The sequence below is a fragment of the Sapajus apella genome, unplaced genomic scaffold (genome assembly GCF_009761245.1).
Source record: "Sapajus apella isolate SASKATOON/1434 unplaced genomic scaffold, GSC_monkey_1.0 scaffold90, whole genome shotgun sequence".
Lineage (NCBI taxonomy): Eukaryota > Metazoa > Chordata > Mammalia > Primates > Cebidae > Sapajus > Sapajus apella.
Window position 1 is genome coordinate 1,654,604 of NW_022437030.1, and position 12,420 is coordinate 1,667,023.

A 12,420-nucleotide genomic window follows, 5' to 3' on the forward strand; every position below is an offset into this window, starting at 1 on the left:
CCTGCTTTTAGGCAAATAGAGGAAGGCAGAGAGCTTTTCTGTCAGAGTTCTGTCACCCGGGCTAGAGTGCAGTGATGTGATCTCAGCTGACTGCAATCTCCGCCTCTGGGCTTCAAGCAATTCTCATGCCTCAGCCTCCTGAATATCTGGGACTACACGCATGCATCACCTCACCACGTCTGGCTAATTTTTGTAGTTTTTGTTTTTTAAGTAGAGACTGGGTTTCTCCATGTTGGCCAGACTGGTCTCGAACTCCTAGCCTCAAGTGATTCACCTGCCCGGCCTCCCAAAGTGTGGGATTACAGGTGGGAGTCAGCATACCCAGCCAGGGAGCTTTTCTTGTATCTGCTTCTTCTCAGTTATCTTGAGCTCAAAATCATCTTTACGATTAAGTGGCATGTTTTGGGGTGACATATTCTGCGACCCTTCAGCTCCCATGATCTATGACTGTGTCTCTCAGTGCGGGGAAAATATAGAGTTCACTGTTTAGATTATTTAGCTCAGAGTCACATCTTTTTCCCATAAACTATGCTAAATGGATGTTTGGGGCACAAGGAACTGCACCCTTGGGTCAGTGTGCGTCATACCCAAAAACCTGGGGTCTGGAGTTCAGTTTCTGCACCTACCGCTTACGACTGGCTGAGTAACCTTGACCAGCATACTTACCTTTTTGTGCCTCTACTTATCTGCTTCTGGGGTTATTGTGAGGAATAAATGAGATAATGAATGTAAAACATTTTGCATAGTACCTCTGCCCGCAAAGTGCTCATTTCACGTTCACAATGATTATTACTAGGAATCAAATGCAGGCTCGGAAGAGAGTCAGTCCTGAACTTGATCATCTGAGACTCTTCTCTGGACTGAATCCCCCTTTGGAGCCCTGCCTGCTTTCAGGGGTCATTCAGATCTAATTTTCTCTATAAATTTGGTTGCTAAGAAAGAGTGCATTTTCCATACTGGCTAAGCATTTACAAATATGTATGTAAAATCACGGAGTCAGGAACAAGTCAAGCCCTGGGAGTTTGCTTTTCAACCTTTGTTCTTTAACAGTGAGCTTTTTTCTTTTTAAAATCAAATAAACAAGCCAGCCAACAGTCTTCAGTCTCACCATGATCTGTCATAGTCTAGAATCAGGTCTGGTCCCCCAAGGGCCTGGAGCTGAGCCCAGTATCTGGACAGTGTTAGGCTGTGGTGATCCAGGATGCTGACTCATTTGACACCAGCAGGTGCTGGGACAGGTGAGGCCCACATGTGCATTAACATAAGGCATCGAGGGACCCATTGAATGCCACATTTGTGGTGGAAAAGCACTGAATGCTCTCTGCAACATGATTAGCTGATTAGTTCGCTGGGAACTTGTTTTGTTCCTGTTATGGAGACTAATCCTGTGTTGTTTGAATGTATGAGATGTTCCAGCTCCAATAAAGACATTAGTGACTATGAATAAATAAGATGTGTTTGCATTTCCAAGCAGCGGGTTGGAATTTCATAACTTTCTATTTCCCCACCAGCATCTCATTTTCTTGAAGCATCTCCAGCCCTGTTTGCTTGGTTCTAGGCACAGGATTTCATCCAAAGGAACAAACTTTCAGGCTGCAAAATGAAAAGAAGAGACTAAATATTAACTGAATGTTGTCAAGAAACCTGGGCTTTCATGGCCTTGGTCTGTAATGACTGTGGACAAATTGGTTGAGTTCCAGGTATTGTGTTGAGTTTTATTTATATTTATTTATTCTGAGATGGAGTTTCACTCTTGTCACTCAGGCTGGAGTGCAGTGGTGCAATCTTGGCTCACTGCAGACTTTGCCTCCCGGGTTCAAGCGATTCTCCTGCCTCAACCTCCTAAGTAGCTGGGATTACAGGGCCTGCATCACCATGCCCAGCTAATTTTTGTGTTTTTGGTAGAGACAGGGTTTTATCATGTTGGCCAGGCTGTTCTCAAACTCCTGACCTCAGGTGATCTGGCCGCCTCAGCCTCCCAAAGTGCTGGAATTAAAGGCGGCCACCACACCTGACCTGTGTTGAGTTTTAGACACATGACCTCATTTCCTACTCCCTTCAAATTTGACCGGTCATGGTGGCTCACCCAGTACTTTGGGAGGCCGAAGCGGGTAGATCACCTGAGGTCAGGAGTTTGAGACCAGCCTGGCCAACATGGAGAAACCCCATCTCTACTAAAAATACAAAAATTAGCTGGGTGGGATGGCAGGTGCCTGTAATCCCAGCTACTCAGGAGGCTAAGGCAGGAGAATCCCTTGAGCCCAGGAGGTGGAGGCTGCAGTGAGCCAAGATGGCGCCACTGCACTCCAGCCTGGGTGACAGCGAGACTCCATCTCAAAAAAGAAAAAAAAGGGTGGGCACGGTGGCTCACGCCTGCAATCCCAGCACTTTGGGAGGCCAAGGTGGGCAGATCACGAGGTCAGAAGATAGAGACCATCCTGGCCAACATGGTGAAACCCTGTCTCTACTAAAATACAAAAAATTAGGCAGACATGATGGCACACACCTGTAGTCCCAGCCAGTGAGCAGAGATCATGCCACTGTACTGTAGCCTGGCAACTGAGCAAGGCTCCATCTCAATCTCAAAAAAAAAAAAAAAAAAAAAAATCTGCAAGGCCACTATTACTTTGTACTAGTCCTTGGCCTGCTTGCTCAGTGATTGTATCTGGACTTAATATTTATTTGCCTAATTGCTGTCCCCTCCAGAACATATGAGTTTGTCTCCCTATTATGTGCTTAAAGAAAGTAGAAGCAAAAATCAACATCTGTCTCTTACATAGGAGATTTATTGCTTTTAAACCAAAAGCCTGCTTGTTGGACATGAGCAATATCCTTAGCTGTTTTTATTCACCTTTCTAACACTGTGTTATAGGCCAACAGGTTTGTATGCCTGCTGTGCAGTAATAGACCCATTACGCTGAGGCAACAGGGTTTGCAGCAGAGAGAGTTTAATGATAGCAGGGCACTGAGTGAGGAGATGGGGGGAGACCCTCAAATCCATCTCCCTGAGAATTTCTGTGCTGCATTTTTCCTAAGGAGATCACGGAGGAGGGATTGGAATACTGGGGTCACTAATTGGCCGAGGTAAGGGGGATGAAGTCATCAGAATGTGGACAGCATTCTTTGGTGAGTCAGCTTCTTGTGGGATCCTTCAGACCCTGAGTCAGTTTCACCAGTGTGCAAAACCTGAAAGGATCTCTCGAAGGGAAAACTTAACATTTCATAATGTCCAAGTTGTTATGTATAGAGCAGTTAAGGTGATTGATAATCCTGTAACAGGGTCTGTGGGATTCTAGGACAAGAGGCACCAAACAACCCTGAGGAAGCAGCTCAGAGAGCGGCTGATCTCGTGATAAATGCTGGGCGTGCAGCAAGCTAGGTTTGTTTTCCTTTCCCTTCATGCTGTCTCCTCTGATTAATTTTTTTTTTGAGGCGGAGTTTCACTCTTGTTGCCCAGGCTGGAGGGCAATGGCATGATCTCGGCTCACTGCAACCTCTGCCTCCTGGGTTCAAGTGATTCTCCTGCCTCAGCCTCCCAAGTAGCTGGGATTACAGGTTCCCACCACAGTGCCCAGCTAGTTTTTTGTATTTTTAGTAGAGATGGGGTTTTACCATGTTGGCCAGGGTGGTCTCGAACTCCTGACCTCAGGTGATCCACTAGCCTTAACCTCCCAAAGTGCTGGGATTACAGGTGTGAGCCACCGTGCCCGGCTGCCTGATTAATTTTATAAAGTTTATAAGGATACCAGTTTGGTGTTCAACAATTCAATTCAATTTTGACACTATTTATCTGGAGTTAGCACCAGATCCCACAAGTTATGGGCTCAATACCACAAGGCTATCCCCGCTTCAGATGCCAATCACAAGTCCTACACTCCTGAAAGTTCCCATGACCCCCTTCTCAGGTTTGATGGTTCAGAAGTTCAGAAGAACACTTTACTTACAATTACTGGTTTGTTATAAAGAATGCAACTCAGCAGCAACCAGGCATAAGAGACAAACAGGGCAAGATAGGAGGGAATTGGGTGTGAAGCCTCTGTGCCCTCAGGGGGCACCACCCGCCAACACCTGGATGTGTCCATCATTCCCAAAGCTCTCTGAACCCCTCTGTTTAGGGGTTTCTTATGGAGATTCCATTACACAGGCAAGATTGATTAAGTCATTGGCCACTGGTGATAAACTGTATCTCTACCCACTGTCCCCTCCGCGGAGGTCAGGAGGTGGGGCTGAAAGTGCCACCCCTCTAACTATGCTTAGGTCTTTCTGGAGATGGGCCCTCAGTCCAAAGCTTTCTAAGGGCCCCCACCACCAGTCATCTCATTAGCATACAAAAGTCACTTGCTACTGTGGACCTGGCTACTGGGGATCCCTTCAGCCCAGAAGTGTGAGGCCAGCCTGGACAACATAGGGAGACCCCATCTCAAAACAACACAAAAAAGACTCATCACTCCAAAGATTCCAAGTTTCAGGAGCTGTGTGCCAAGAACCAGGGACAAAGGCCAAATCTTTATCTTTTATTTTATCTCAGTTAAGTTCCCCCAGTCAGTTGGGAAGGGCAGCAGAGGCTCTGAGGATGAGCTGCTATGGGCAGCTTAGATCCTTGACTCCAGCTGCTTTGTTTCTTGTTAACTTTTTCTTTTTAATGAATAAAGACTCACTATGTTGCCCAGGCAGGTCTCAAACTCCTGGCCTCAGCCTCTGAAAGTGTTGAGATTATGGATATGAGCCACTGTGCCTGGATGATGTTTCTTTACTTGTGTCAGGTTTTTAGTGTCTCAGAAATGTCCCCTACCTATTGATCAGTACACATGTGAGAGGTAATTTCTTCAATTGCAACAAGCACAAACTAGGGTAGGTGGATTCCATTTTGGTGGGAATCAGGCAGCAGGAAGATTCTAGGACTAACGCTTGGCTTCTGAAACTTGGGTTGGGACCAGAAGCAGACACAGAGATTAGGTGATTAAAATAAAAGATACAAATGGGCCAGGGGAACATGTATCTCTGTCCTTTCTCTTTAGTTAAAATATTTTCCCAACATTTCTTATTTTATTATTTATTCATTACTATTTTTGAGATGGAGTTTCTCTGTGTTGCCAAGGCTAGAGTGCAGTGGCACGATCTCAGCTCACTGCCACCTCTACCTCCCAGATTCAAGCAATTCTCCGGTCTTAGCCTCCTGAGTAGCTGGGACTATAGGAACATGCCACCATGCCTGGCTAATTTTTGTATTTTTGGTAGAAATGGGGTCTCATCATGTTGCCAAGGCTGGTCTTGAACTCCTGGGCTCAAGCAATCCTCCACCTTGGGGTCACAGGCATGAATCTTTCCCCAATATTCCTTCAGTCTAAGAGCAAGATATACTTTCCTCATAATAAAGGCAAGTGAATGTGTCATCTTGGGTATTTATGCTGACAGATAGTAAGCTTGTGTATACCCTAAGAGTTTAAATTAGTTCTATTACAGGTACCTCTTGTTTAACACATGGATCAAACTTTCCAATTAAAAACTATTTGAAGAGGCAGAAACTGCAGAAATTCTGAGTGTCTAATCAACCAGTGTGAGCAGACTGAATGGCTCGCAAGGCAAAATTAATCAGTTTGGAACTTTGCTTGTTGGGCAAAATATTAGCAGAAAACTTTCCCACTACTTCAGTTCAATAACTAGATAGCAGTTTCTCTAGTAAATAATACTGGAAATTCACAGGGGCTTATAACCATCCTATAGAAAACACTGTGCTAACATTCCGTTTTTACAACTTGATAATTTTTACAGACTTAGCTTCTTCAATAAAATGCTGAGATTATGCATTTTCCTATTTCTTCTTCCTCTTTCTTTCTTTCTTTTTTTTTTTTTATAGGTATGCACCACCACACCTGGCTAATTTTTTATTTTTTTGTAGAGACAGGGTCTATGTTGCCCAGGGTAGTTTTTAACTCCTGAGCTCAAGCTATCCTCCTCAGCCTCCTGAGAAGTTGAGGCTACAGATACCCACCACCACACCAGCTAAATTAAAAAAATTTTTTTTTTTTTTGTGGATACTGGATCTTGCTCTGTCACCCAGGCTGGAGCACAGTGGCACAACCACAGCTCACTGCAGCCTTGACCTCCCAGGCTTAAGCAATCCTCCTACCCCAGCTTCCTGAGTAGCTAGGACTACAGGCATGCACCATCACACCAGCAAATTTTTATTATTTTTAAAATTTTTTTGATTTTTTGTAGAGACGGGGTCTCGCTTTGTTGCCAGGGCTGGTCTCAAATTCCTGGGCTCAAGTGATCTTCCCTCTCTGGCCTCCTAAAGTGCTGGGATTACAGGTGTGAGTCACTGTGCCCAGCCGGATTTTCCTTCTCAACTCCTCATTTCATGGCCACCCTTTTAGGTGGACATTTTCCCCACATGCTGTCCTCCTTCTCTGTTCCACAGAAATCCCAAATCTTTGAAAATATCCTTGCTTCCTCACTACAAGTTGCTTCAGGCTTTTGTTGCTTGTCTTACCTGTGAGAATCCCACCCCACCTCGTCACGGAAACTCTGAACTTTGCACATGGGAGTGCGTATTATGTTTACCACCTTTATGGGATGACCCCAGAGAGGCCACTTTGTTTGATATCATTGAGAGTCCAAGAGTTTCATAAAGCCCTTTCCCATCATCCTTCATGTAAGAGCTTTTCCATTTTTGCCTCTATTCCTTCCAAGTTACCAGCTTTCGCCTTCTCTTTCAGGTACAATGTACTGTGGTATATGTCACACCAAACTACGTGTATATGTTCAAGTACGAGGCTCTGCAATGAGTCTGTGACATCAGCTATTAAACACCAATGGCCTAACTTATTGGGCCCTTGAATTAATTCCCTACTTTACACAATACATTTAAAACCTCATGCAACGGTATGACCTAGAACATGACATTTTTTCCTAGAGCTCTACATTTTTCATTGATAAAAACCACCTTGTTTAAATGTCCCATAAAGGAACACTTCAAATACATGTGCATATCACTGCAAACATTGTGAAATAAAGCCCATCTTACAGAAATAAAAACAAGCATGAAAACTTCCTTAACCTCATATTCCTTTCTACCTCTCATTTCTTTGTTTTCCTTTATGTCTCAACAGAGATGTCTCCACTATAGTCTTCAAGTCCTCCCATTCTCTCTTAAATATTCTCCAATACAGCATTCGCCTCCATTTGTTCACCAAAACTGCTTCAAGGTTACCAGTGACCCTCCTGTGGCCACATTCAATGACCACTCTCAGCTCTTGCCTCACTTTGCCTTCAGGAGTGTTTGATGGTTGACTCCCCTCTTTCTGGCAAAGTTTTTCTTCACTTAGCTTCCGGAACCCCACACCCTTCAGGTTTTCCTCCTATCTCTCTGCCACCCCTTCTCAATCTCCTTTGCTTATTCCTCCTTAAAACCCCACATCTTAAACTTTGGGGTGCTCCAGGGTTCAGTCTTTGAGATGTTTCTCTTCTCTATCTCCACTCCCTTGGTGATCTCTATTTTTTTTTTTTTTTAATTAACCCTGGGAGATGTTTTCATCTCTTGGTGGTCTCAATTAATTTGCTTTACCAAAAAAAAAAGACATAAGGTCTTGCTTTGTTGCTCATGCTGGAGTGCGGTGGCACAATCATAGCTCAGTGCTCGGGCAGGAACAGTGGTTCATGCCTGTAATCCTAGCACTTTGGGAGGCCGAGGTGAGCAGATCACCTGAGGTCAGGAGTTCGAGATCAGCCTGGCTAACATGGTGAAATCCCATCTCTACTAAAAATACAAAAAATTAGCTGGCGTGGTGGTATGCACCTGTATTCCCAGCTACTTGGGAGGCCGAAGCAGGAGAATTGCTTGAGCCGAGGAGGCAGGGGTTGCAGTGAGCCAAGATTGCACCACTGTACTCCAGCCTGGATAACAACAGTGAGACTCCATCTCCCTGGCTCAAGTGATCCTCCCCCCTCAGCCTCCGAAGTAGCTAGAACTATGGGCATGCACCACCACACCCGGCTAATTTTTGTATTTTTTTTTGTAGAGATGTTGCCTAGGCTGGTCTCAAATTCCTGGGCTTAACTGATCCACCAGCCATGACTTCCCAAAGTGCTGGGATTACAGGCATGAGCCACTGCCCCCAGCCACTGTATATCTTATTTGTTGCTGTATCCCCTGTGTGCCTACAAATGGCTGGCACAAAGTAGGTGATTAGTAAGTGGTTACCGATCAATAAATGAATGAATGATTATATACATTGAAAGTTACATATGAATTAATACAATCATAAGGCATCCAGTAAGCTGGAACACTTTGCCCAGGGTGAACCACGTGGCTTTTCAGGGCAGGCCATGGGTATACAGCCAACAGTAAATGAAGAGGCTGGCTTCTCTTGATAGTGACCCATGATCACTGTGGATCTGGATACACTGCTCCTTCTCACTCTTCTCCCTGTTTGGGGCCCTTAGCAGGGGCTCAGGGTGCCCAGGCAGTTAGTATCACATATGCAGTGCTGCTGTGCCCTACACTATTAAAAATAATAGGCACTCTATTAAAATAATAGCACAGCCCACTGTGTTAAAAATAGGGCACCCTATTAAAAATAACAGCACAGCCCACTGTAGTGCTGCTGTGCTATTATTTTTCAGCTGCACAATAATAACTGTTTTGTCACCGACAATATGCCTGAAATTCTGGTGCTCTATATGGCTTAACTGAATTCTCTCATTAACCCTTAGTGAGAGCCTCCCAACTTTTTTTTTGAGACAGAGTCTCGCTCTGTCCCTGAGACTGGAGCGCAGTGGCACAATCTCGGCTCACTGCAACCTCCACCTCCTGGGTTCAAGTGATTCTCATGCCTCAGCCTCCCGAGTAGTGGGGATTACAGGCAAAAGCCACCATGCCCGGCCAATTTTTGTGTTTTTAGTAGAGATGGGGTTTCACCCAGGCCAGTTTGGCCAGGCTGGTCTCAAATTCCTGACCTCAAGTGATGCACCCACCTTGGTCTCCCAAAGTGCTGGGATTATAGGCATGAGCCACAGTGCCCCGCAGTGATAGGCCCTTTCATTAACAACATTTTTCAGTTGAGAAAACTGGGGCTGAGTTGTGTTAAGCAATTTGCCCAAGATCACACAGCAAAGCAGCAGATTGTAAAAGACTTAGTCCGTCCTGAGGCTGTCACTGACAGGTGAAGCTAAACTATTTCTAGTGATCTGAGTGGACAGAAAGGGAGGAAAACGTGCTGGGAGGTCTGTTCCCACATTGCATTTCAACATCAGGAACCCAGTGATAGTTCCAGCCCCAGTGGGCGGAGATGCTGCTTGTCTTTGACGACAGTCTCCAGGACCCATTTGCTTTTCTATACTGATTAAATGGGCATTTTGTTGTGAGTGGGCACTGGGATTACCCCCTCCTTTCTCAGAGTTCTTGAACTTCTTAGACTCCCAAGGTGGGGGAATCACTTTGGGCTGGTACTTTAGAGGGCAGTGGAAACTACTAAGTATTCGCATCCAGTCGGGTGTGTGTGCCCTGGCTAACACTATTGCCAGGTAGCTGACCACTCTAGCTCATTCCATCCCTCCTTCATAAAATCTGCCCACTGCACTGCAAGGTTAGCCACTGCCAGGACTGCTCACTGAGCAATTATCATTCTTACCATTTTTACACATTTCAACCTGGTTTGCAACCAGCCACTAAGCAGCCATTGCGGTTTAAACAACAATCCTCTTTGGACACAGACATAGAAATCAAAGCCTTTCACACCAAATGCTGGGAAAGTCTGTGATTGTGTTAACTAAGAATGCACTGTTTTCTGTTCTCCATGTCTGTGATTTTCACATTCCTGAGCACTGGCCAAGGGGGTTGTCCAAAATCCCGACAAACAGCATGACCATTGTTTACCTTTTTTTCCTTGGCAGTTTCAGCACTGACTTGCTCTTTTTGCTTTGCTTTGTTTAGAACAAGTAACAGGCAGTAAAGGAACAAAATAGCAGGTCCCAATAGGGGTGACAAAATAATCTTTTTCAGAGTTGAAAACAAGTGTTCAAACAGAACTTGTACATGAATGGTCATAGCAGCACTATTCACAGTGGTCAAAAGGTGAAAACAACTCAAATATCCATCAACACATAAACAGATAAATTGTAGTGTATTCACACAATGGGAAAACAATGAGATATTACCCTGTTATAGAAAGAAACGGCATACTGATACAGGCTACGAAATGTATGAACCTTGAAAACATTATGCTAAGTGAAAAAAATGGGTCAGACACAAAAGGCCAGTATACTATGATTCTATATCAAATATCTAGACTAGGAGAATCCACAGAGACAAAAAGCAGATGACTGGTTGTCAGAGCTTAGGGAAGGTGGAATGGGAAGTAGCTGCTTTATGTATATGGTGTTTCCTTCTAGGGTAGTGAAAATGTTCTAGGACTAGCTGGTAGTGATGGTTGCACAACATTATAAACATACTAAGTATCACTGACGGTAAATTTCGTTATATGCATTTTCTTTGTGTAGCAGACTGGTAACCTGCTGATGTCATAACAAGGCCTGAGGGAGTCACATCTCACACATGCATGTGAAGACCTAACCATCATGCTTATGAACTGCAAAAGGATTGTGTTAGGTGTATTTTATCACAATTTTAAAAACTTTCCCAGGAAGAAAAAGAAAAAATTTTGTTCAGAGATCTTTGGGCATTAACTCAAATTAATATTTACCTGAAACTCCAAAAAGAGAAAATTAACCAATTAAGACATTGGTTACATAGGCATATACATTTGTCAAAACTCCCTGAATTGTACTTAAGATCTGTGTTTTACTATATGTACATTTTACCTCACTAAAAATTGACCAATCAAAAGTAACATAAAATACAACTATACTACCTGTAAAATAAGAGGTGATATTATATTACCTACAAGATTGAATTATACAGCTTCTGAGAATCCAGGTAGTCATTGACAATGCTCTGTGGAGCTCTAGGAAGTCTATTGTGAAGTTATTTAAATTACCACTGAATTCTAGAAGGAATTGCAGTGTGGAGTTGCAATCAAGGTAGATGTTCAGTGTCCCAGAGCATGCTCCTGTTGTGATATTCACAATGATATTCACCAAGTATGAATGTAATTTCACTGAATATTCTTTGGCTATACAGCAGTCAATAATGAGAAGTATCCATTGCAAATAAAATTATTTACAGTTGTCACATGGCTAACTCATCCATCACTACATCCCTACTTCACCAGTGCATAATGTATAAAATCACATTGTATCTGACAAAGGAATCAGTGAAAGATTTTTCTTCTATTTACATTAGAAGCATCCAGTAAAACCATTCCCAAGCAAAAATTTAAGTTTTAAGATCTTCACCAAATATGTATTTATTTACTGAAACCTAGATACATAGAATTACAGTATTAGAATTCTTCTGTAAGCACAGTTTTTCACATGAATTAGTTTCCTCGGTTTTTAAAAATCTCATTGGAATTAGAAGGTGATTGTGAAAGCTTTCAGTTCCAAAGAAACTTTATCTAGTTTTAGTCCTTGTTTATTCCTTGCTGATACCAGATAGAAATAGGGTTATATGAACACCCTTTAAAATGGCCTAAGTCAGCCGGGCACAGTGGCTCATGCCTGTGATCCCAGCATTTTGGGAGGCTGAGACAGGTGGATCACATGAGGTCAGGACTTTGAGACCAGCCTTGTCAATACGGTGAAACCCTGTCTCGACTAAAAATGTAAGAAGTATCCAGGCATAGTGGCCCATGCCTGTAATCCCAGATTCTCTGGAGGCTGAGGCAGGAGAATCACTTGAATCTGGGAGGCAGAGGTTGCAGTGAGCCGAGATCATGCCTCTGCACTCCAGCCTGGGTGATAGAGCAAGACTCCACATCAATAAATAGATAAATAAACAAACAATAACATAAAAATAAAATGGCCAAGTCTAACAGTTCCCCTCACCCCCACAAAAAAAATTAAGGGCTGGGCAGGCTGACTTATATGCAATCCCAGCACTTTGGGAGGCTAAAGCAGGGCAGATCGCTTGAGCCTGGGAGTTGGATACCAGTGTGGCCAGGACCTCATCTCTACAAAAAAAAAAATACAAAAATTAGCCAGTTGTGGGCTGGGCGCAGTGGCTCATGCCTGTAATCCCAGCACTTTGGGAAACTGAGGCAGGCAGACCATGAGGTCAGGAGTTCGAGACCAGCCTGGCCAACATGGCAAAACCCTGTCTCTACTAAAAATATAAAAATTAGCCAGGCATGTAATCCTCGCTACTCAGGAGGGAGAGGCAAGAGAATTGTTTGAACCCAGGAGGTGGAGGTTGCCGTGAGCTGAGATGGCGCCGCTGCACTCCAGCCTGAGTGACAGAGCGAGGCTCTGTCTCAGAAAAAAAAAAATCAGTCAGATGTCATGGTGTGTGCCTGTGGCCCC

At 43.9% G+C, this 12,420-nt stretch overlaps 1 non-coding gene across 1 annotated transcript; it reads right to left on the minus strand.

Annotated features, from left to right (window-relative positions):
* Positions 1–10,497: 10,497 nt before the first annotated feature.
* On the minus strand, positions 10,498–10,601 carry LOC116534965. Its single transcript, XR_004261976.1, has one exon. It is a non-coding gene; the product is annotated as a small nucleolar RNA U13 (small nucleolar RNA).
* Positions 10,602–12,420: the final 1,819 nt, after the last annotated feature.